This window comes from Hyperolius riggenbachi, chromosome 3, assembly GCF_040937935.1.
Source record: "Hyperolius riggenbachi isolate aHypRig1 chromosome 3, aHypRig1.pri, whole genome shotgun sequence".
Classification (NCBI taxonomy): Eukaryota; Metazoa; Chordata; class Amphibia; order Anura; family Hyperoliidae; genus Hyperolius; species Hyperolius riggenbachi.
In genome coordinates, this window is record NC_090648.1 from 23,408,316 (window position 1) to 23,434,444 (window position 26,129).

The 26,129-nt window shown below is 46.2% G+C and overlaps 1 protein-coding gene across 3 annotated transcripts in view; it reads right to left on the reverse strand.

The window, feature by feature from the left end:
• Positions 1-26,129, reverse strand: part of LOC137560887 (NXPE family member 3-like) — a 144,629-nt gene that overhangs the window by 99,712 nt on the left and 18,788 nt on the right. Inside the window, exon 1 of one of the 3 annotated variants that reach the window (XM_068272048.1) lies at positions 6,148-6,230. The exons of the other annotated variants lie outside the window; for them this stretch is intronic. The gene's annotated coding sequence lies outside the window, so the exon portion shown is untranslated. Of the gene's footprint in view, positions 1-6,147; positions 6,231-26,129 lie in introns of those variants that run through there. 3 annotated transcript variants of the gene reach the window in all.

Here is a 26,129-nt window from a genome sequence, read left to right on the forward strand (position 1 = left end):
GTGCAGCTCCATAGAATAGACTGTGTAGGTGTGGCTCTCATACTACATGGAAGGGGGTAAGATTTCTGTCTGATGGGGAGTGCAGCTCCATAGAATAGACTGTGTAGGTGTGGCTCTCATACTACATGGAAGGGGGTAAGATTTCTGTCTGATGGGGAGATCAGCTCCATAGAATAGACTGTGTAGGTGTGGCTCTCATACTACATGGAAGAGGGTAAGATTTCTGTCTGATGGGGAGATCAGCTCCATAGAATAGACTGTGTAGGTGTGGCTCTCATACTACATGGAAGAGGGTAAGATTTCTGTCTGATGGGGAGATCAGCTCCATAGAATAGACTGTGTAGGTGTGGCTCTCATACTACATGGAAGAGGGTAAGATTTCTGTCTGATGGGGAGTGCAGCTCCATAGAATAGACTGTGTAGGTGTGGCTCTCATACTACATGGAAGAGGGTAAGATTTCTGTCTGATGGGGAGTGCAGCTCCATAGAATAGACTGTGTAGGTGTGGCTCTCATACTACATGGAAGGGGGTAAGATTTCTGTCTGATGGGGAGTGCAGCTCCATAGAATAGACTGTGTAGGTGTGGCTCTCATTCTACATGGAAGGGGGTAAGATTTCTGTCTGATGGGGAGATCAGCTCCATAGAATAGACTGTGTAGGTGTGGCTCTCATACTACATGGAAGAGGGTAAGATTTCTGTCTGATGGGGAGATCAGCTCCATAGAATAGACTGTGTAGGTGTGGCTCTCATACTACATGGAAGGGGGTAAGATTTCTGTCTGATGTGGAGTGCAGCTCCATAGAATAGACTGTGTAGGTGTGGCTCTCATACTACATGGAAGGGGGTAAGATTTCTGTCTGATGGGGAGTGCAGCTCCATAGAATAGACTGTGTAGGTGTGGCTCTCATACTACATGGAAGGGGGTAAGATTTCTGTCTGATGGGGAGTGCAGCTCCATAGAATAGACTGTGTAGGTATGGCTCTCATACTACATGGAAGGGGGTAAGATTTCTGTCTGATGGGGAGTGCAGCTCCATAGAATAGACTGTGTAGGTGTGGCTCTTATACTACATGGAAGGGGGTAAGATCTCTGTCTGATGGGGAGTGCAGCTCCATAGAATAGACTGTGTAGGTGTGGCTCTCATACTACATGGAAGAGGGTAAGATTTCTGTCTGATGGGGAGTGCAGCTCCATAGAATAGACTGTGTAGGTGTGGCTCTCATACTACATGGAAGGGGGTAAGATTTCTGTCTGATGGGGAGTGCAGCTCCATAGAATAGACTGTGAAGGTATGGCTCTCATACTACATGGAAGGGGGTAAGATTTCTGTCTGATGGGGAGTGCAGCTCCATAGAATAGACTGTGTAGGTGTGGCTCTCATACTACATGGAAGGGGGTAAGATTTCTGTCTGATGGGGAGTGCAGCTCCATAGAATAGACTGTGTAGGTGTGGCTCTCATACTACATGGAAGGGGGTAAGATTTCTGTCTGATGGGGAGTGCAGCTCCATAGAATAGACTGTGTAGGTGTGGCTCTCATACTACATGGAGGGGGTAATATTTATGTCTGATGGGGAATGCAGCTCCATAGAATAGACTGTGTAGGTGTGGCTCTCATACTACATGGAGGGGGTAAGATTTCTGTCTGATGGGGAGTGCAGCTCCATAGAATAGACTGTGAAGGTATGGCTCTCATACTACATGGAAGGGGGTAAGATTTCTGTCTGATGGGGAGTGCAGCTCCATAGAATAGACTGTGTAGGTGTGGCTCTCATACTACATGGAAGGGGGTAAGATTTCTGTCTGATGGGGAGTGCAGCTCCATAGAATAGACTGTGTAGGTGTGGCTCTCATACTACATGGAAGGGGGTAAGATTTCTGTCTGATGGGGAGTACAGCTCCATAGAATAGACTGTGTAGGTGTGGCTCTCATACTACATGGAAGGGGGTAAGATTTCTGTCTGATGGGGAGTGCAGCTCCATAGAATAGACTGTGTAGGTGTGGCTCTCATACTACATGGAAGGGGGTAAGATTTCTGTCTGATGGGGAGTGCAGCTCCATAGAATAGACTGTGTAGGTGTGGCTCTCATACTACATGGAAGGGGGTAAGATTTCTGTCTGATGGGGAGTGCAGCTCCATAGAATAGACTGTGTAGGTGTGGCTCTCATACTACATGGAGGGGGTAATATTTATGTCTGATGGGGAATGCAGCTCCATAGAATAGACTGTGTAGGTGTGGCTCTCATACTACATGGAGGGGGTAAGATTTCTGTCTGATGGGGAGTGCAGCTCCATAGAATAGACTGTGAAGGTATGGCTCTCATACTACATGGAAGGGGGTAAGATTTCTGTCTGATGGGGAGTGCAGCTCCATAGAATAGACTGTGTAGGTGTGGCTCTCATACTACATGGAAGGGGGTAAGATTTCTGTCTGATGGGGAGTGCAGCTCCATAGAATAGACTGTGTAGGTGTGGCTCTCATACTACATGGAAGGGGGTAAGATTTCTGTCTGATGGGGAGTGCAGCTCCATAGAATAGACTGTGTAGGTGTGGCTCTCATACTACATGGAGGGGGTAATATTTATGTCTGATGGGGAATGCAGCTCCATAGAATAGACTGTGTAGGTGTGGCTCTCATACTACATGGAGGGGGTAAGATTTCTGTCTGATGGGGAGTGCAGCTCCATAGAATAGACTGTGTAGGTGTGGCTCTCATACTACATGGAAGGGGGTAAGATTTCTGTCTGATGGGGAGTGCAGCTCCATAGAATAGACTGTGTAGGTGTGGCTCTCATACTACATGGAAGGGGGTAAGATTTCTGTCTGATGGGGAGTGCAGCTCCATAGAATAGACTGTGTAGGTGTGGCTCTCATACTACATGGAGGGGGTAATATTTATGTCTGATGGGGAATGCAGCTCCATAGAATAGACTGTGTAGGTGTGGCTCTCATACTACATGGAAGGGGGTAAGATTTCTGTCTGATGGGGAGTGCAGCTCCATAGAATAGACTGTGTAGGTGTGGCTCTCATACTACATGGAAGGGGGTAAGATTTCTGTCTGATGGGGAGTGCAGCTCCATAGAATAGACTGTGTAGGTGTGGCTCTCATACTACATGGAAGGGGGTAAGATTTCTGTCTGATGGGGAGTGCAGCTCCATAGAATAGACTGTGTAGGTGTGGCTCTCATACTACATGGAGGGGGTAATATTTATGTCTGATGGGGAGTGCAGCTCCATAGAATAGACTGTGTAGGTGTGGCTCTCATACTACATGGAAGGGGGTAAGATTTCTGTCTGATGTGGAGTGCAGCTCCATAGAATAGACTGTGTAGGTGTGGCTCTCATACTACATGGAAGGGGGTAAGATTTCTGTCTGATGTGGAGTGCAGCTCCATAGAATAGACTGTGTAGGTGTGGCTCTCATACTACATGGAAGGGGGTAAGATTTCTGTCTGATGTGGAGTGCAGCTCCATAGAATAGACTGTGTAGGTGTGGCTCTCATACTACATGGGAGGGGGTAAGATTTCTGTCTGATGGGGAGTGCAGCTCCATAGAATAGACTGTGTAGGTGTGGCTCTCATACTACATGGAAGGGGGTAAGATTTCTGTCTGATGTGGAGTGCAGCTCCATAGAATAGACTGTGTAGGTGTGGCTCTCATACTACATGGAAGAGGGTAAGATTTCTGTCTGATGGGGAGTGCAGCTCCATAGAATAGACTGTGTAGAGTATGGCTCTCATACTACATGGAAGGGGGTAAGATTTCTGTCTGATGGGGAGTGCAGCTCTATAGAATAGACTGTGTAGGTGTGGCTCTCATACTACATGGAAGGGGGTAAGATTTCTGTCTGATGGGGAGTGCAGCTCTATAGAATAGACTGTGTAGGTGTGGCTCTCATACTACATGGAAGGGGGTAAGATTTCTGTCTGATGGGGAGTGCAGCTCTATAGAATAGACTGTGTAGGTGTGGCTCTCATACTACATGGAAGGGGGTAAGATTTCTATCTGATGTGGAGTGCAGCTCCATAGAATAGACTGTGTAGGTATGGCTCTCATACTACATGAAGGGGGTAAGATTTCTGTCTGATGGGGAGTGCAGCTCCATAGAATAGACTGTGTAGGTGTGGCTCTCATACTACATGGAAGGGGGTAAGATTTCTGTCTGATGGGGAGTGCAGCTCCATAGAATAGACTGTGTAGGTGTGGCTCTCATACTACATGGAAGGGGGTAAGATTTCTGTCTGATGGGGAGTGCAGCTCCATAGAATAGACTGTGTAGGTGTGGCTCTCATACTACATGGAAGGGGGTAAGATTTCTGTCTGATGGGGAGTGCAGCTCCATAGAATAGACTGTGTAGGTGTGGCTCTCATACTACATGGAAGGGGGTAAGATTTCTGTCTGATGGGGAGTGCAGCTCCATAGAATAGACTGTGTAGGTGTGGCTCTCATACTACATGGAAGGGGGTAAGATTTCTGTCTGATGGGGAGTGCAGCTCCATAGAATAGACTGTGTAGGTGTGGCTCTCATACTACATGGAAGGGGGTAACATTGGTCTGTGATCTTTCATTTTCCAAAGACTTTTATCTGATGTGTGTACCCACCTTAAGGGCCCTTTTCCACTTGTGCGGTGCGAAATCGTCGCAGAAACCGCGGTGACGAATTTGCATGCGGATGCAAATTCATTAGCGTTTGTATGCCAATTTTACCGCAAATTCTCATATGATTTTGCATATGTTTGTATGTATGCAAATTTAACCATGTTAGTGCCTGTGTGCTTTTACATTACTTTTATGCAAAATTGGTATGCAAATTTGCGGTAAAATTTGCATACCTAAAACGCATGCGAATTTCTTATTAAATACATAGTATGTGAATCGCCTTGCAGCGCCTAGCAGCGTGCGGCGAGCGAATTCTGATGGCTCTGCCGTGCAGATTTTTCCTGACAAGTGGAAACAGCCCCATCCACTTGCATTGCGTATGCGAATTTGCATGCAGGAAATGCATGCAAATTTGCGATAGTGGAAACGGGCCCTCAAACATGCATACAAATCCCAGGCACTCATGGGCATCTGGTAATATTCCAAAAAACCCTGCCTACATTCATTAAATAGCCACAAATTGTAAAAAAAAAAAAAAGTCTATTGTTCATAATGGATCAAACTTGGATAAATGGAGCTAGTGATAGGTGGATGCAGGGCCGGGCCGAGGCATAGGCTGGAGAGGCTCCAGCCTCAGGGCGCAGTGTAGGAGGGGGCGCACAATTCATTCAGTTGTCATTCCCAATTGTGTATGAAGCAGAAAGAAATAAGAAAAGGGGATACATAGCAGTGACTGCAAGCCAGATAACTAGATATTAAGGTGTTGGGGAGGTTGTGGGCCCTGTGGCACCTCTTAGTCTAATAGCAATCAGTGTGTGACAGCTGGGGTGGGAGGGATGGAGGGGCGCACTTTGGTGTCTCAGCCTTGGGTGCTGAAGGACCTTGTTCCAGCACTGAGTGGATGTATCCACTATTCAGTCTCTCTTTAAATATCAATTATAAATCCTCAATCATATTCGTTTTCATTTTAGTTCTCAGTCAACAAAGCGTGTAAAATACTTCCACTTCAATCAATAATTCCTTCTTGTAAGTTTCAGAAATGCACTGCTATAATTCTACAGCAAGTGGCATATATCAGAGACTCTGTAACACAATTTTGAGCCTTATTTCTTCTATCCTATAAGTTCCTATAGCAGTCTAATGTGCTCTGGCTTACTGCAGCCTTTCCTAGTTGCACAGTGGCTGTGTTATCTCTGTTATATGATCTAATCTTCTCTCCTCTGTCAGCTCTGTCGGGCTTAGGCAGTCAGGCTGGAATGTGCTGTGCTGCTTGTGATAGGATAGAAGCTATACACACCTTCTCCAGGCCCCCTGCAGCTCTGTATGAGCCAAACACTGAGCTACTCTAAGCCTATCACATGCCATGTCTTTTGTTTGTAAACACTGCCTAAAACTGGCAATTACAAGCCAGGATTGCAGTAGGGAGTGGCAGAAACAGCAGAGAGGGGCCCAGGAGAACATAATGAATAGAATGGTATGCTTTTTATTGTAAGAATTTTACAGTACAGATTCTCTTTAAATGCAGCGACGCTGCTCTTACTGTCTCTCAGACGCCGTTCATCTCCCGTGCTCCGGCCGGCAGCTCCGGGTTTGTCTTCCACTGTTATTACAGCACTCTGCCTCTTTCCTGCTTCAGCGACAACATCTGATAGTGGAGTCAGGCTCCAGTACATTTCTATGTGTTTTGTATTTCTGTAATTTTGTTTTTTCTACTTACATAATTTGTTTGGCTAACGCAGTACAGAAACTTGTTTGTTACTTCCTCAGGAAACCACTCCTTTGTGTGCAGAGACAGCTTACTAAACCACTGCATGATTCATTGCAAAACCATAGCTCCCAGCTGTCCATCTTTTGGAGGGACAGTGCCTCTTTTGAAACCCAGTCCCTCTTTCCCTCTTTCCTCCTCATGTGTCCCTCTTTCAGGACTGATGTCCAGATATATGTAAATATGTATATTTTTCTAATGAAAAATATATTTAATTGACTCTAAACTATATTTAGAATAATGCTGGGGATACACGGTACGTTTCTGTACTGTGTATCGAGCAGCTGATCTGGCCAGCTGATAATATTCAGCTGGCCCGATCATGCCGCTCGACCCGCGCCCTCTCGATCCCGGCCGGCGGACAATGGCAGGGAATCGAGTGGCTGATAAGGAGCGCCGGCGGGGACGAGCGGTAATCGATCCGCGCGCAAGCGTGGACGAGCGGGGACGCGGCAGGGGTCGATCCGGCGGCTGTAGGCACTGTGAACAGCACATTGATTTTACAGTGCTGTTAGTTGCGCTGCGTTACACAGGCTGCTGGAACGTGGGACTTTAACGTCCCACTGTGAAAGCAGCCTAAAATTGATAGGTTTCTTATTTTCAAATGTTAATATGAAGGAAAAGGAACCAGGATAGAAAGGACCAGTGTGGTTTGAATTATAAAACAACATATTTTTCCTATGATATCTTTATGGCATGCGTGACTAGGGGGTGTGTCCGGGGCGTGACTAGGGGTGTGTTGGGGTGTGGCTTAAGTGTCCCTCTTTCTTATTTCAAAAAGTTGGAAGGTATGGCAAAACAGTTCTACGCCAAGTTTATACTACAAATCGTAAGCTCTAAGCGTTTTTGTGAGAGATTTTGTTTAACGGTTTTCATTTTTATGCGAATGATTTTGTATGTGTTTTTGTTTTGCGATGTGCAGGTTTTTTTGTGTGTGCAGACAAAGAGGTAGTGCACTCTTTCACCCGGAACTGAAAGTCTTTTAAAGTGAAGCTGAACTCTTTGCACAGGACAAAAAGAAACCATAGAGAAATGCACCCTGTGTGTATTTAGAGAGATTAGCATGGCTAATGCCCCCTCATATGTGACTAATCACAACTGTAATTTGATCTCTCAGCTGTGTCCGCTGGCTGCTACAACAGAGCAGCTAATTGGTAAACACAGGATATGTTAACGATATGTCTGTTTCCATGAAAGCAGGAAGTAGACACACTGCAGATTTATTACAGGATTTGTATCAGCTGTAACAAAGAAATGTTTTTCTTTAACTACTTGAGGGCAGCAGTGTTAAACCCCCCCCCCCCCTAAAGACCAGGCCATTTTTCACTAAATAGGCCACTGCAGCTTTAAGGGCTCTCTGCAGGGCCGCACAACTCAGCACACAAGTGACCCCCCCCCCACACACACTTTCTTTCTGCCCACCTACAGAGCTCTCTGTTGGTGAGCAATGATTGTTCCCCCAATGTTTATTTTTTTTTTTTTTTTATATAAATATTTATACTATTATTTTTAAAATAAATTTGACCATTTTCTCTGTGTTTTTTTTTTTTTTCCATTCTGCCCTCCCTCCCCCCATGAACACTGTCACAGGCATTCAAGCGGGCATTCCGTCATTCAAGTGGGGATGCGCGCTGCAAACTCCGCCCTCAGGACCGCACGCTGATCAGCATTAGGCAGTCCTGGGGCTGCCGCCGTGCCCACGCCAATTGGCATGGAACGGTCCTCAAAAGTATATGCTGTTGCATATATTTTGGAGCAGATAGAAAGTTCTGCGTTCACTGTCACTGTACAAAGTGTAATCGCTCAGAAAATGGTGCAGGACCCACGTTTGCGCATGAGAAGAAAGCTCATCGCTCATGTCAAAACAGACACATAGGGTATCATTCAGGGCTGGTGCACACCAAAACCCGCTAGCAGATCCGCAAAATGCTAGCATATTTTTAAACGCTTTTTTTTATTTTTATGAGGCGGTTTGCTAGCGTTTTGCGGATTGCTGCTGCGGTTTTCAGTATAGTAGATTTCATATATTGTTACAGTAAAGCTGTTACTGAACAGCTTCTGTAACAAAAACACCTGCAAAACCGCTCTGAAGTGCCGTTTTTCAGAGCGGTTTGCGTTTTTCCTATACTTAACATTGAGGCAGAAACGCATCCGAAATCCAAAAAATGCCTCACCCAGGCATTTTTCGTTTCTGCAAAACGCCTGCCGCTCTGGTGTGCACCACCCCATTGAGATACATTGACCAAGCAGATCCGCAGCCGCAAGCGGATCTGAAAACGCCCAAAAAGCCGCTCGGTGTGCACCAGCCCTTATAAAGCATTTCCGCATACGGAAATGCTAAAAACAGCTGACTTTACCGACCACTCGGCAAAGTCAGCATTCATAAAGGCTCTTTCCGCATGAAAAAATGACATTACCGAGCAGAGTGATAAATCACCGCCTTGTGCGGTGATTATCGGAACAAATGTAGCAAAATGTTAATTCATAAAGAATACCGCCAGCGGTGCAACGTCGGAAAGTCCAGCTCCCTCTGATGTGGCGATACTAATGTAAGTGAATGGAGACACACAGACCTCCCAGGCAGCTGCAGCAGAGCGGAACACAGAGAAATGTATCAACTCGGCAGCTTCCGTGTCTCCGCAAGCCTACCGCCTGCCTAGTTCGGGGAATCTCCACACTGCTTCCGCACATGGATACTTCTTTATGAATGCCCACCCAGAAGTCTAAAACACCGCCAGCGGTGTTTTTCCGCATCGATTCCCCTTACCGACAGCCTCTTTATGAATGATACCCATTCTGAAGATATTTCATTACACAATCGCCTTTACAGCGATTCTAGAAACGCTAGCGATTAAAAAGAAAACAAAAACAAACTCTGCACTTATTCACACCTAGGGAGTTTTGCGTTTTATTTGTTTTTGTTGTTTTGAGCGCCGGCGCTTTTTAAAAATCCCCTGAAATCGTTAGTGCAATGATTTCTTATGGGACAGTTCATATCAGCTCATTGCGTCCGCTTTCCGCTCAGCAAAATTATGCATGTACCATTTTCGGGGTGATTTTTCTACAATAGAAGGTATTGGAAAAAGCACAAAATGCTCACAAATTGCTTTATCCGGCTATTGCGTTCATGCTCTTATGAATAAATACAATGGGCCTGATTCACAAATTGGTGATAACCCAGTTATCACACCTAAAATACTTTAGGCGTGATAACCATTGCAGCACGCTGGTTAAAAGCCCTTTATCACGCTTAAACTCAGTTTAGGCGTGAAAAGTTTAGACGTGATAAGTTTAGGCGTGATAAGTTTAGGCGTGATAAGTTTAAATAAGTTTAGATTGCGCGCAAAGCCCTGCGTGCAAAGCAGTGCCATTAAACAATATGCGACGTTTCGCGCGCACCAGACTTTGCTAGCGCAAAACTTTTGATCAGCTGTGCACTGCGGTGCTAACCCAGTTGGTGCTATAGTTATCACGCCTAAACTTATCACACCTAAACTTATCATGCCTAAACTGAGTTTAGGCGTGATAAAGGGCTTTTCACCAGTGTGCTAACTGTTAGCACCGCTTTGTGAACCAAGCTCATTGTATTTATTCATTTTTGGGTGAAAGAGTTCACTTCCTGACTGACATCAGGAAATGGAAAAACGGAATTGCTCTGCAAAAGCGCTTACAAAAGTGCTTTGTACAAAATCATAGCACGCAGTTGAGTGCCCAAAAACTTGCATTCTCATAAACTTGCCTCAGGCGGCAAAAAGTCTATAACCAGCCCTGCTGATGATTGGCTTTAAAGGATACCCGAAGTGACATGTGACATGATGAGATAGACATGTGTATGCACAATGCCAAGCACACTAATAACTAGGCTGTGCTCCTTTTTTTCTTTCTCTGCCTGAAAGAGTTAAATATCAGGTATGTAAGTGTCTGACTCAGTCCTGACTCAGACAGGAAGTGACTACAGTGTGACCCTCATTGATAATAAATTCCAACTATAAAACACTTTTCTAGCAGAAAATGGTTTCTGATAGCAGGAAAGAGATACAAGGGGTCAATAGTTCATACAGATTTCAGCTCTGGCATACTACAATGAATGTGTCATTGAGCAAAAACAATAAAACTGTTAAAACTAAAAAAAGTAGATTTAAACATAAAATAAAAGTGTGGAATATGTCAAAAAGTCATTTTTAGGAGAAGGACGATAGATGTACTGTAATTGTTTATTTCATTTGTTAATTTTCGCTTCGGGTGTCCTTTAAGCAGGCTGTGAAGTTGTAATAGGCTTGGCTATGTCTAGAAGCTTGGCCAGCGAGCCTACACTGCGGAGTGTCACACTGGGGTGGTGCAGTGTGCATAATTCAATTGATGCATTGCTGCCGCAGCTTAATGCAACCCTATGGGGTTCATACTTTCCATGTTGCATTACACTGCGCCAGAAGTCCCTAATCTAATTGCGAGCGCAGAACTACTTTACTGCACGGGATCCACGGCGACCTGCAGCGATCTGCGTTGGCCCAGAAGTCATGCTAGTCCTACGGCAACGTGGAGTTTATTAAAAGGTCGACGTTGCAGCGTGCATGCGCAGAAGCAGATTTTTACAATACGCTACCGTGCACTTCTGCATACCCCAAAGCAGGAAGTGACCAAAAGCGCGTGTCACTTCCTGCTTGGCTGGTGGCCAGACGGTGCGCAGTGTTCCTGAAAGGCCTATTTCTGGTGGTATGATGTGGTGTGGCACACTTGCAGAACCACAACGCTACCGCAAGTTTGCAGTGTGAAACCGGCCTGAGGGGATTTCCAATTAGGACCAGATTTCTGGAAAGACCACAAAAGCCCAGGCCTTGGGCGGCTGCAGACCAATAGGGCACCTAAACTTTAAAAAGGGGTTGCTACATTGAAAAGAGGGGGCTGAACATGGAGAGCAACACGTGAAAAAGGGAAAATGATGCCTAACGGGGCTGCTTATGAAAGAGAGGGGCTGCTGTACATAAATGTTACACGTGGAATAGGGGGCTGCACAAGAACTGGAAGCTAGAGATGGGCCGAACATCACATTTTAGGTTAGCACTAGGGATGCTCATCCGGAATTGACGGAATTGATATTTCCGCATTACCGGCTGGAATTTGCATTTCCGTGTCGGTATGAGGAATCCGGAATTTTATAGTAGGCGGCACCGGACAAATTTACAGTACAGGTAGTCCTCGGTTAACGAACTAGATAGGGACTGCCCAATCGTTCTTAACCTGAATCTGTCCGTAAGAAGAATATGGGCAGCGGAAGGTAAATAGAGGCCTACTCACCTGATCCTCGGCGGTAGAAGGTGCCCGGAAGGTCAGCAGCCCGTCCTCTTGCTTCCTCCATTGTTACCCGGCGGCTCCTGGCTTCACATGCGGCGCATAATGACGTAATCAGGAAGAGCCCCCTAGTGGCGGTGCTTCCTAATTGCGTCATTAAGCGCCGCATGTGAAGCCAGGAGCCGCCGGGCAACAATGGAGGAAGCGAGAGGACAGGCTGCGGACCTTCCGGGCACTACGAGGGCACCTTTCTACAACTGAGGATCAGGTGAGTAGGCCTCTATTTACCTTCCGCTGTCCATATTCTTCTTTTTCAACGGGGCAGAACAGGTAGTCACTGGCGGGCGTGACGTCATGCGACAGGGCGGAGCTATGGTCACGGCGATCGTATCGGCGGGTTGTTCATAAGTCGGGCGTTCGTAACCCGGGGACACTCTTAAACACAATCTTCATGATCATCTTAACTGGCAGAAGAAACCAAAAACGATGTAGCAAATGAGCAACTGACGGACTGAGTAATGCTTCCGAAAGTTACGGAAGTCCAGATAAAAATTACGGAAACATACATACGGAATACCACGGAATACAGCCGGAATACCGCTGGAATGTACAGGTAGCGGAATTTAGTAAATCTGTTATTCGCTGCATGCTCCACAGACTTACATGACAGGCAGCTGCCAACTTTGGCGGTTAATAACAAAGCACCAAATACCAAACACAACAAGGACAAAAAGATCACCTCACCTTGGGTATGTACCAACAAAAAGTCGGCCAGCCGGTGCTCAGTGTCATGCAGGTCCACCATACCTGTAAACAAACAGGCCACAACGAAAAGAAGACACGGCACTCAGAAGCTGTGTGCAGCAGCAAGCTGTATTGAAGCAGACAGTACACTACATGTTTCTGGCGGAGCCCTTCATCAGGTTTGTGAAATACCAAACACACCAGATTTTCAGGGTATGTGGAGGGGGACAGTGGGCACAAGAGGAAAAACAACCTTATAGTTTTTGAGAAAATCGATTTGTAAGTTTCAGTAGGAAAAAAGAATAGATTTAAATGTGGTAAATGACAGATAATGTAGCAACCTAATGGTAGAAATTTATATATATCAAATTTCATGACAGGGTATCCAGGGGGTCCATACCCAGTGCGTACCGGCCCCCTGGAAACCCCTCCGGAGCCGCAACACTTTGTCCAGGGATCTCTATACAGCCGCAATATGGCTGTATAAAGCAATTTTACATATTTTTTGAAACATTTTTATTTTCCTTTTTTTATGTTCAGTGTTGGATTTGTAAAAAAAAAAAATTACGTGGGGTCCCTACTTTAACCCCTTGTTCCCCATGCAGGCTGGGACAGAGAGACAGAGAGACTGCAGAGCCCCGGCCGTGTGGGGCTTCACACCCTCAGCTATACCAAGCCGCATGGTCCATGGTATGGTGGGGCTCCGGGGGAGAGGGGCAGCCAAGCCTCCCCCTCTCCCCCGGGTGGGGGGATTGGCCTCTGGGGGGTCCCCTTCTTGAGGCTGGGTTGACAAAGCATAAAGTGAAATGCTGTGTTTTATGTCACGTTTTACGTTAAACTGGAAAAGTGAAAGTCGGCACAAGAACAGAGCCAGTGATATGCCCTATGTTAGGAAACGGTAGAAAGGAAACGGTACCTGAAGCCAACTGCAATCTGCAAGAGCAGCCCCATACTAAGCCTGTAAAGCTTTGTGATGTCATAGTGGCCATGTCCATGCCCCAGCATGCTTCAGTGTAGTGTCACCTAGGCTATGGTTACATCACTGTTTAGACAAAGCCTGGTGCAGGGGAGAGATTAGCACAGGTACAAGGGGAGGGGCTCAATTCTCATGTTACATCACTGCTTAGAAGAGGCCAGGTGCAGGGGAGAGATTAACATAGGTTAAGTGGGAGGGACTAACTTCTCATTTTACATTACTGCTTAGACGAGACCAGGTGCCGGGGAGAGATTAGCATAGGTTCAGGGGGAGGGACTAACTTCTCATGTTACATCACTGCTTAGACGAGACCAGGTGCAGGGGAGAGATTAGCATAGGTTCAGGGGGAGGGGACTAACTTCTCATGTTATATCACTGCTTAGACAAGGCCTGGTGCAGGGGAGAAATTAGCATAGGCTCAGGGGGAGGGACTAACTTATCCTGTTACATCACTGCTTGACAAGGCCAGCTGCAGGGGAGAAATTAGCATAGGTTCAGGGGGAGGGACTAACTTCTCATGTTACATCACTGCTTAGACAAGGCCTGGTGCAGGGGAGAGATTAGCATAGGTTCAGGGGGAGGGACTAACTTCTCATGTTACAGCACTACTTAGACGAGACCAGGTGCAGGGGAGAGATTAGCATAGGTTCAGGGGAGGGACTAACTTTCTCATGTTACATCACTGCTTAGACAAGGCCTGGTGCAGGGTAGAAATTAGCATAGGTTCAGGGGGAGGGACTAACTTCCCATGTTGCATCACTGCTTAGACAAGGCCTGGTGCAGGGGAGAGATTAGCATAGGTTCAGGGGGAGGGACTAACTTCTCATGTTACATCACTGCTTAGACAAGGCCTGGTGCAGGGGAGAAATTAATACAGATTTAGGGGATGAGGCTACATTCTAATGTTATATCACTGCTTAGATAAGGCCAGATGCAGGGGAGAGATTACCATAGGTTCAAGGGGAGGGGCTTAGTTATCATGTTACATCAGCCTGCCCTGGTCTGGACTTTCAGCAAACCTGAACATCTGCATCTTGTAAATATGTCTCAAAGCCACACAGTATCTTCATGGCGTGCATGGAAAAAGGCTGGCAGGAAAAAAATGGCGCCGGTGGATAAACAAAATCTTAATAACGATAAACATTGATGTGGAACTTGGTTAACAATAAATACTGTTTAAAAAACAGATGGGAGATAATAACGAAAAAGATATTAACGTTAAAAATTGTTGTGTAATTCAACAATACAGCTGAACCCCACCCTACTCTCACACAGAACCTTCACCTGGTGGTGCCTAAAACTAACCACTCCCCTGGTGGTTCCTAACCTTAACCACTTCCTCCGCTCTGTGGTGCCTAACCCTAACCACCCCCCAGTGTTGCCTAAAACTAGCCGTCCCCCGGTGGCGCCTAACCCTAACCACTCCCTCTGCAGAAACACCCTTTTACACATAGAAATGATCATATCTTTGATAACATACAATCTGTACATACAAACAAAATAATATGACAAAAACTATAACGTTGCAAGCTTCAGAAATGATAACATATTTCAAAAACTGTAATGTTCTAATGTTGTTACGATATTTATCCGGCACTCTTTTTTCTGCTTTCTCGCTGTGTTAATGATAGATGCATTAGAGTCTATGGTGGCTGCCGACGCCCTTTTTTCCTGCTACCATCTTCATGTAAATGAGTAACAAACTCCTGGCTCCAGTCCTGCTTCGGGATCCTCTTCTGCCATCCACCGATGCCTGCTGCTCCTGCTGCCATGATCCTGGCTCCAGTCCTGCTTCGCGATCCTCTTCTCCCATCTACCGCTGATACAGCCGCCGAACATCGCTTGCCGGTGAGTCCCAATTAACCGCATGGTGATTACGCAATCAGGACACGTGCGCCGGGGTCACGCATGCATGACCCTGGCACATGTGTACTGGTTGCGTAATCCCTGCGCAGCTAATTAGGACTCACCGGCCAGCGATGTTCAGCGGCTGCAACAGCGGTAGATGGGAGAAGAGGATCGCGAAGCAGGACTGGAGCCAGGATCATGGCAGCAGGAGCAGCAGGCATCGGTGGATGGCAGAAGAGGATCCCGAAGCAGGACTGGAGCCAGGAGCGCGGCGGCAGGAGCAGGTAATGTATATACCGCTTCCCTGCGCACCTCTGCATCCCAAAATCTATACCTTCGCCGCATAAGATGCACCCACTTTTCCCCAAAAGTTTTGGGGAAGAAAAAGTGCCTCTTATACGGCGAAAAATACGATATTTTTTTAAACATTTTTATTATGTTCAGTGTTGGATTTGTAAAAAAAAAAATTACGTGGGGTCCCTACTTTAACCCCTTGTTCCCCATGCAGGCTGGGACAGAGAGACAGAGAGACTGCAGAGCCCCGGCCGTGTGGGGCTTCACACCCTCAGCTATACCAGCCCGCATGGTCCATGGTATGGTGGGGCTCCGGGGGAGAGGGGCAGCCAAGCCTCCCCCTCTCCCCCGGGTGGGGGGATTGGCCTCTGGGGGGTCCCCTTCTTGAGGCTGGGTTGACAAAGCATAAAGTGAAATGCTGTGTTTTATGTTAAGTTTTACGTTAAACTGGAAAAGTGAAAGTCGGCACAAGAACAGAGCCAGTGATATGCCCTATGTTAGGAAACGGTAGAAAGGAAACGGTACCTGAAGCCAACTGCAATCTGCAAGAGCAGCCCCATACTAAGCCTGTAAAGCTTTGTGATGTCATAGTGGCCATGTCCATGCCCCAGCATGCTTCAGTGTAGTGTCACCTAGGCTATGGTTACATCACTGTTTAGACAAAGCCTCGTGCAGGGGAGAGATTAGCACAGGTACAAGGGGAGGGGCTCAATTCTCATGTTACATCACTGCTTAGAAGAGGCCAGGTGCAGGGGAGAGATTAACATAGGTTAGGTGGGAGGGACTAATTTATCATGTTACATTACTGCTTAGACGAGACCAGGTGCAGGGGAGAGATTAGCATAGGTTCAGGGGGAAGGACTAACTTCTCATGTTACATCACTGCTTAGACGAGACCAGGTGCAGGGGAGAGATTAGCATAGGTTCAGGAGAGGGACTAACTTTCTCATGTTACATCACTGCTTAGACAAGGCCTGGTGCAGGGTAGAAATTAGCATAGGTTCAGGGGGAGGGACTAACTTCCCATGTTGCATCACTGCTTAGACAAGGCCTGGTGCAGGGGAGAGATTAGCATAGGTTCAGGGGGAGGGACTAACTTCTCATGTTACATCACTGCTTAGACAAGGCCTGGTGCAGGGGAGAAATTAATACAGATTTAGGGGATGAGGCTACATTCTAATGTTATATCACTGCTTAGATAAGGCCAGATGCAGGGGAGAGATTACCATAGGTTCAAGGGGAGGGGCTTAGTTATCATGTTACATCAGCCTGCCCTGGTCTGGACTTTCAGCAAACCTGAACATCTGCATCTTGTAAATATGTCTCAAAGCCACACAGTATCTTCATGGCGTGCATGGAAAAAGGCTGGCAGGAAAAAAAGGGCCCGGCTGGATAGCAAAATGGCGCCGGTGGATAAACAAAATCTTAATAACGATAAACATTGATGTGGAACTTGGTTAACAATAAATACTGTTTAAAAAACAGATGGGAGATAATAACGAAAAAGATATTAACGTTAAAAATTGTTGTGTAATTCAACAATACAGCTGAACCCCACCCTACTCTCACACAGAACCTTCACCTGGTGGTGCCTAAAACTAACCACTCCCCTAGTGGTGCCTAACCTTAACCACTTCCTCCGCTCTGTGGTGCCTAACCCTAACCACCCCCCAGTGTTGCCTAAAACTAGCCGTCCCCCGGTGGCGCCTAACCCTAACCACTCCCTCTGCAGAAACACCCTTTTACACATAGAAATGATCATATCTTTGATAACATACAATCTGTACATACAAACAAAATAATATGACAAAAACTATAACGTTGCAAGCTTCAGAAATGATAACATATTTCAAAAACTGTAATGTTCTAATGTTGTTACGATATTTATCCGGCACTCTTTTTTCTGCTTTCTCGCTGTGTTAATGATAGATGCATTAGAGTCTATGGTGGCTGCCGACGCCCTTTTTTCCTGCTACCATCTTCATGTAAATGAGTAACAAACTCCTGGCTCCAGTCCTGCTTCGGGATCCTCTTCTGCCATCCACCGATGCCTGCTGCTCCTGCTGCCATGATCCTGGCTCCAGTCCTGCTTCGCGATCCTCTTCTCCCATCTACCGCTGATACAGCCGCCGAACATCGCTTGCCGGTGAGTCCCAATTAACCGCATGGTGATTACGCAATCAGGACACGTGCGCCGGGGTCACGCATGCATGACCCTGGCACATGTGTACTGGTTGCGTAATCCCTGCGCAGCTAATTAGGACTCACCGGCCAGCGATGTTCAGCGGCTGCAACAGCGGTAGATGGGAGAAGAGGATCGCGAAGCAGGACTGGAGCCAGGATCATGGCAGCAGGAGCAGCAGGCATCGGTGGATGGCAGAAGAGGATCCCGAAGCAGGACTGGAGCCAGGAGCGCGGCGGCAGGAGCAGGTAATGTATATACCGCTTCCCTGCGCACCTCTGCATCCCAAAATCTATACCTTCGCCGCATAAGATGCACCCACTTTTCCCCAAAAGTTTTGGGGAAGAAAAAGTGCCTCTTATACGGCGAAAAATACGATATTTTTTTAAACATTTTTATTATGTTCAGTGTTGGATTTGTAAAAAAAAAAATTACGTGGGGTCCCTACTTTAACCCCTTGTTCCCCATGCAGGCTGGGACAGAGAGACAGAGAGACTGCAGAGCCCCGGCCGTGTGGGGCTTCACACCCTCAGCTATACCAGCCCGCATGGTCCATGGTATGGTGGGGCTCCGGGGGAGAGGGGCAGCCAAGCCTCCCCCTCTCCCCCGGGTGGGGGGATTGGCCTCTGGGGGGTCCCCTTCTTGAGGCTGGGTTGACAAAGCATAAAGTGAAATGCTGTGTTTTATGTTAAGTTTTACGTTAAACTGGAAAAGTGAAAGTCGGCACAAGAACAGAGCCAGTGATATGCCCTATGTTAGGAAACGGTAGAAAGGAAACGGTACCTGAAGCCAACTGCAATCTGCAAGAGCAGCCCCATACTAAGCCTGTAAAGCTTTGTGATGTCATAGTGGCCATGTCCATGCCCCAGCATGCTTCAGTGTAGTGTCACCTAGGCTATGGTTACATCACTGTTTAGACAAAGCCTCGTGCAGGGGAGAGATTAGCACAGGTACAAGGGGAGGGGCTCAATTCTCATGTTACATCACTGCTTAGAAGAGGCCAGGTGCAGGGGAGAGATTAACATAGGTTAGGTGGGAGGGACTAATTTATCATGTTACATTACTGCTTAGACGAGACCAGGTGCAGGGGAGAGATTAGCATAGGTTCAGGGGGAGGGACTAACTTCTCATGTTACATCACTGCTTAGACGAGACCAGGTGCAGGGGAGAAATTAGCATAGGTTCAGGGGGAGGGACTAGCTTCTCATGTTACATCACTGCTTAGACAAGGCCTGGTGCAGGGGAGAAATTAGCATAGGCTCAGGGGGAGGGACTAACTTATCCTGTTACATCACTGCTTGACAAGGCCAGCTGCAGGGGAGAAATTAGCATAGGTTCAGGGAGAGGGACTAACTTCTCATGTTACATCACTGCTTAGACGAGGCCTGGTGCAGGGGAGAGATTAGCATAGGTTCAGGGGGAAGGACTAACTTCTCATGTTACATCACTGCTTAGACGAGACCAGGTGCAGGGGAGAGATTAGCATAGGTTCAGGGGGAGGGACTAACTTATCATGTTACATCCCAACTTAGACAAGGCCTGGTGCAGGGGAGAGATTAGCATAGGTTCAGGGGGAGGGACTAACTTCTCATGTTACATCACTGCTTAGACAAGGCCTGGTGCAGGGTAGAAATTAGCATAGGTTCAGGGGGAGGGACTAACTTCTCATGTTACATCACTGCTTAGACAAGGCCTGGTGCAGGGTAGAAATTAGCATAGGTTCAGGGGGAGGGACTAACTTCCCATGTTGCATCATTGCTTAGACAAGGCCTGGTGCAGGGGAGAAAATAGCATAGGCTCAGGGGGAGGGACTAACTTCTCATGTTACATCACTGCTTAGACAAGGCCTGGTGCAGGGGAGAAATTAGCATAGGTTCAGGGGGAGGGACTAACTTCTCATGTTACATCACTGCTTAGACAAGGCCTGGTGCAGGGAAGAAATTAATACAGATTTAGGGGATGGGGCTACATTTTAATGTTATATCACTGCTTAGATAAGGCCAGATGCAGGGGAGAGATTAGCATAGGGTCAAGGGGAGGGGCTTAGTTATCATGTTACATCAGCCTGCCCTGGTCTGGACTTTCAGCAAACCTGAACATCTGCATCTTGTATATACGTCTCAAAGCCACACAGTATCTTCATGGCGTGCATGGAAAAAACAGATGGGAGATAATAACGAAAAAGATATTAACGTTAAAAATTGTTGCATAATTCAACAATACAGCTGAACCCCACCCTACTCTCACACAGAACCTTCACCTGGTGGTGCCTAAAACTAACCACTCCCCTAGTGGTGCCTAACCTTAACCACTTCCTCCCCTCTGTGGTGCCTAACCCTAACCACCCCCCAGTGTTGCCTAAAACTAACCGTCCCCCGGTGGCGCCTAACCCTAACCACTCCCTCTGCAGAAACACCCTTTTACACATAGAAATGATCATATCTTTGATAACATACAATCTGTACATACAAACAAAATAATATGACAAAAACTATAACGTTGCAAGCTTCAGAAATGATAACATATTTCAAAAACTGTAATGTTCTAATGTTGTTACGATATTTATCCGGCACTCTTTTTTCTGCTTTCTCGCTGTATTAATGATAGATGCATTAGAGTCTATGGTGGCTGCCGACGCCCTTTTTTCCTGCTACCATCTTCATGTAAATGAGTAACAAACTAAGGACAATAGATGAGCCTTCAACGGTTGACATTTACCGGTGATTGAGTTTATGTCCAGCTTGAGGAATGGCCTCTAGGGCTGACATCAAACAATTTATACCACACCAGGTTTAAAGATGTCATGTCACCCAACCTGCTCATCTGGATTTAATACCACAGTTGATCTATTCCTCCCCCAACTGCTAAGTAGAATGATGAGCACTTGCTATATAATACCATGGTCTTTTTACCTGGCTTGTATATCCATTTTAGAATTTCTCCTTCTCACAATGCTGCCATTGTGCAAAAATGCATTATTTTGGTGGCAATAGCATGTATAAGGTCGATAGGGGGGGGGGGGGGGGGGGGGGGGCATTGCTATTCTCCACCAACATTGGCTCACAATTATGCAAAAATTACAAGAACATTCATGTGAAATTATGAATAATTACAATTATAGACAAAATTCATTACAATTTCTTTCTCGAAATTCTGTGCTGACCAGGAAGCTGTTATGGGGTAATGGATATTTACAAAATGGTGGACAGAGAATTCCATTGATCACAGTGGACAAACAGCACACGGGTCAGGAGAAATTGATTGAGGAGTAGACTACACGAGAGGTATGACGTGTGTATGTTTGTTTTGAGTTTTAATTTTGAGTTCAGGTTTGATATGTGCTGACCCCCCCCCCCCCCCTCCCACTTTCAGGACACGTGTTAAGTTCCAAAAATGTGTCTTATGTCATATACTTTATATACTGTATATGGCGGAACAGGCAAAAATGGCACATAACGCCAACAGTATAAAAAGGGCACAGGAGTAATTAACATAAAACAATATTTATCGTTTTATATCTTTAAAAACTTTAGGCAGCGGGTTGGGGGGAGATGCAGAGGGACAGGCAGCGGGGTGCAGGGAGTAGGATTAGGCGGAGGATGTGTGCCGAGGGATACATTACCTAGTCCCGGCTAGAGATGTCCCGAACGGTTCGCCGGCGAACGGTTTCAGGCAAACTTTGGGTGGTTTGTGTTCGCCTGCGAAGGCGAACTTTTGCGGAAGTTTGATTCGCCCCATAATGCTCAATTAAGGTCAACTTTGACCCTCTACATCACAGTCAGCAGACACATTGTAGCCAATCAGGCAACACTCAGTCCTGGAGCCACTCCCCCCTTATATTAGGCAGGCTCCGCCGCCCATTACACTCACTCATGTGCCAGCAGTAATTAGTGAAGGGACAGCTGCATCACACTCTCTCATAGGGAAAGATTAGTTAGGCTCTTGTAGGCTTGTTAGCTTGCTCCTGGCTGATTGTTATTGCTAAAATAGCACCCCTCTCAAAAGCTCTTTTGAGAGTTAATGTTCTCCTGATGTGTTTTTTTTTTTTTGTGTTGCTCACTGACACTGACATTATACAGCCCTATCTGTTGCAGCTGGACCTTGGTAATTGTTATTACTGTGCCAGCCAAGCCCTGCCTAACTATCTATACTGGGACACCTACCTATGCCTACCTAACTACTAGGGCACCTACTTACCTATACGGGGACACCTACCTACCTACCTACCTACCTATACTAGGGGACCTACCTATGCCTACCTACCTATACTGGAACTCCTACCTATGCCTACCTACCTATACTGGGACACCTACCTATGCCTACCTACCTATACTGGGTCTCCTACCTATGCCTATCTAACTACTGAGGCAGCTACCTATGCCTATCTACCTATACTGGAACACCTACCTATGCCTACCTAACTATACTGGGACATCTACCTATGCCTACCTACCTATACTGGGTCTCCTACCTATGCCTAGCTAACTACTGGAACACCTATCTATGCCTACCTACCTATACTGGGACAACTACCTATGCCTACCTACCTATACTGGGTCTCCTACCTATGCCTAGGTAACTACTGGGACACCTACCTATGCCTACCTACCTATACAGGGTATCCTACCTATGCCTAGCTAACTACTGGGACACCTACCTATGCCTACCTACCTATACTGGGGCACCTACCTATGCCTACCTACATACAAGAAGATAATAAGGTTGTTGCTTCATTGTGGACAGAGCAAATTTGATCAACTGGAAAGTCACTGTTGTTCTATCATTGAGCTACCACACCCCGGCGACCATATGGGCTGGAAAACTGCCACGGCCTGCACTCTCGCCATGGTGCGCACCAGTCCAGCACGGCCGTCACTACGCAAACAGCTGTTTGCAGTGTGTTACACAGTGAGTTTGGTGTGTCAGTGTGAAGCAGAACTCTAATTACACTCCCTGATTGATGTATACACATGCAAGATGTTTGAAAGCACTTTAGGCCTGCAATTTAGCATTCAATGTGATTTCTGCCCTTAAAACGCTGTTTTGCGTCACATCCAGATTTTTCCCCGGGACTTTTGGTGTCTATCCCACTCCGCCACCTGGGGGTCCAGGTGTTAGACCCCTTGAAACATGTTTTTCATCACTTTTCTGGCCAGCATAAGTGTTTCTAGTTTTCAAAGTTCGCCTCCCCATTGAAGTCTATTGCGGTTCGCAAAAGAAAATCGGAGGTTAGCAACATCTCTAGTCCCGGCCAGCGATCGCTCCTTCACTTCTGTTAGTTTCCAGGAGTCCGGCTCCAGTTTCCGCATGCTGATTGGCTAGATGAGGACTCCTGCAAGCTAACTATGAAGTGAAGGAGCGATCGGCGGCCGGGACACGGTAATGTATACTAATGCTACCTAATCCTCCCTCCACCTAATCCTACTCCCGCCACCTTCCTGGTGTCCCGCTGCCCCCCCCCCCGACCACCGCTACCTCACTAGCCCCCCTGCAATGGCGCGCCGTTCTGCTAATAAATGTTTTATAAAATGTTATTTACCGTTTTAATGAATTTACATTAACCACTTTACCTCCCTTGCTACGCTTATCTACTCCCTACAAAACTTTACTTGAAGCTCAGGGGAGTAGATAGGCGTACTTGTGGTAAACAGTGTGCTGTATGCCCAATAAGCTATCTGATTATGTATATAGGGTATCATTTTAACCGTGACAAGTGAGAGAATAGATTTTGTGTTGTTTGACAACTGAGGGATAAGTCATGTGATTTTTTTTACCGGAAAACTGAATGAAAAGCAATAAAACTGTTATTTTCATGTACTCTATACCCCTAAATAAATACTTGTAAAAAAAAAAAAAAAGTGACAGCATTGAAAAGAGAATACACAGTTACCCTAGGGACTTAGCTTTTAAAATATGTATGCCATGACAGTGTATTACTGTTAATCATGAAGATAAGGGCTTTTAATTACTGATAGAGTACAATGAGAAAACAAAAACCACAAACCAGAAACTAATATATTATCGCCATACATTGTACTAGGAACATTATTTAAATGTTGAGATAACCAGGACAAATTAGCAAATACAATGTGTGGGTTTTACCTATGGTAACATTGTTTATTTGAAAACTATAGTGCATGGAAATGGAGAGATAGTGTATTTTTTCTTTCTTTTCTCATTTTTCCCTTTAAAATGCACAGATAATAGCATAATTACTAAAAGCAAATATCACCCTCACAAAGCATAATTTGTGGCAAAAAAACCAAGATATAGATCATTTACATCTGATGAGTAGCAAAAAAGTTATTGGTGAATGAATGGGAGGAGCGCTGAAATGTGAAAATTGCTCTGGTTTTTAAGCAAAAAACCCTGTGGTGCTGAAGTGGTTAAAATGGTAAATAGCGTTGTATGATCGGCAGAACGGTGCGCCATTATTAACTGTACCCGTATATAAGTACTGTATATACTGTAATTGTTGTAGCTGATAATGGGCTTGATTCACTGAAGCGTTAAAGGAATACTATCGATTCACATATTTTTTTCAATTGACACAGGAATTGTTTGGGAAGTGCTGCTAAGTACTGCTGTATACATTTTAGTAGCAACTTCTTTGTTTACTGTTATCAAAATACATTCAAACTTTACTGACGCCAAAACACTTCACAAAAGAGTGCTAACTGTTAGCACATCCGTTTTCGCGTGAATGTTTGCATTGCGCGCGATCGTGAATTTTCGCACGAAACGATAACGTTTTTGCGCGCAAATGCGAATTTCCGTGCAAAATCGATATTGTTTTTGTGTAAAAATTTGCATTTGCGCGCGAAAACGTTATCGTTTCGCGCGAAAATTTGCGATCGCACGCAATGCGAAAATCCGTGCGGAATCACCCGTGCTAACAGTTAGCACTCTTTTGTGAATCAAGCCCTATGTGTAGCTCTGTGTGTGACAGAGAAGAGAGCTCCCAACATCTGCAGCTGCTGTGTCCTGTGTTTCTGACTGACGTGACTGAGGAGAGCAGGAAAAATGTAACTAATTGTCACAGCTTTTCATACTGTTTTTGCTTTCAGAGTTTGATATGTTTGATATTTGCTTTCTGTAGTCTGATATGCAACGCTGGCTGTGCATTGAAGCAGACACCCCTTCTGCAATTGATTTGTCCCAATATAGCTAAATCCTACCCGCAATAAATTAGAGCTTTTGCCTCTGATATTTAACATGAAAAGTAGGAAAATGTTTACACAGCTACTTAGACATTATTTGCACACTGTCATTTTAGAACACTTGGGTATCAATAGTATTCCTTTAAACACAGTTATCATGCCTAAAAGCTTTGCACGTGCAAACTAGGGTGCTAAGCTAAGTAGTTTTCACGGGCAGAGCTGTCACTGATCGCACGCTATTTGGTGCGCACAAAACGTTGCACTGGTACATGCGAAATGTTGCACCGTCCGCATGCAAAGTAAGCTTATCAGGCTATTTTGCATGCGTACGGTGCGATGTTTTGCTTGACCATGCAACATTTTGTGCGCACCGCGCAGCACTAAACTTTGCACATGCAAAGTTTTGCGCGCATATTAGCACGTGCAAAGGCACTGGTGTGCTAACACTTAGCACGCCTTAGTGAATCAAGTCCATTGTGGGATCGCCATATGTCAACTAACTAAGCTCGGGAGAAAAGAGCTTTAAACCTCCTAAGGAAGCCGTGTTCAAGGGGGATAATGTTGTACGGTCCAACAAGTTGTTCGTAGCAGCATTAAAGTCCCTAGAGATAATAACTAGGGTTGCTGGTAACTGAAATTACAAGTAGCACTTACTGGCAGCGGGAAGGGTAAACCTATGCGTGCCACTGCCTACAGCCCTATGCACTCCACTTGCGTTCCCTGTCCCATCCCATGTCACTCCATGCTTCCTTCTTTTAACCTCCTGAGCGATAATCCCGAGCTGAGGATTTCTCAGGCCCCGCTGGGCCAATTTGCATTTTTTTTTTGTTACACACAGCTAGCACTTTGCTAGCTGCGTGTAACTTCCGATCGCCGCCGCTCGCCGCCGATCCGCCGCTACCCGCTGTGCCGCGCAGCCCCCCCCCTCTCCGACCCCTTGCGCAGCCTGGCCAATCAGTGCCAGGCAGCGCTGAGGGGTGGATCGGAACTTCCTCTGACGTCACGACGTCCATGACGTCGGTGACGTCATCCCGCCCCGTCGCCATGGCGACCGGGGAAGCCCAGCAGGAAATCCCGTTCTGACCTGGATTTCCTGCTTACTCTGATCGCCGAAGGCGATCGGAATGGGTGGGGGGATGCCGCTGCGCTGCGCTGCAGCTATCATGTAGCGAGCCCTGGGCCCTTTTTTCCTGCTACCAACTTATCTATACAGCAGGAAAATCAGGCACATATAAGTACAAATTGATCGTCGCCATTGACTCTA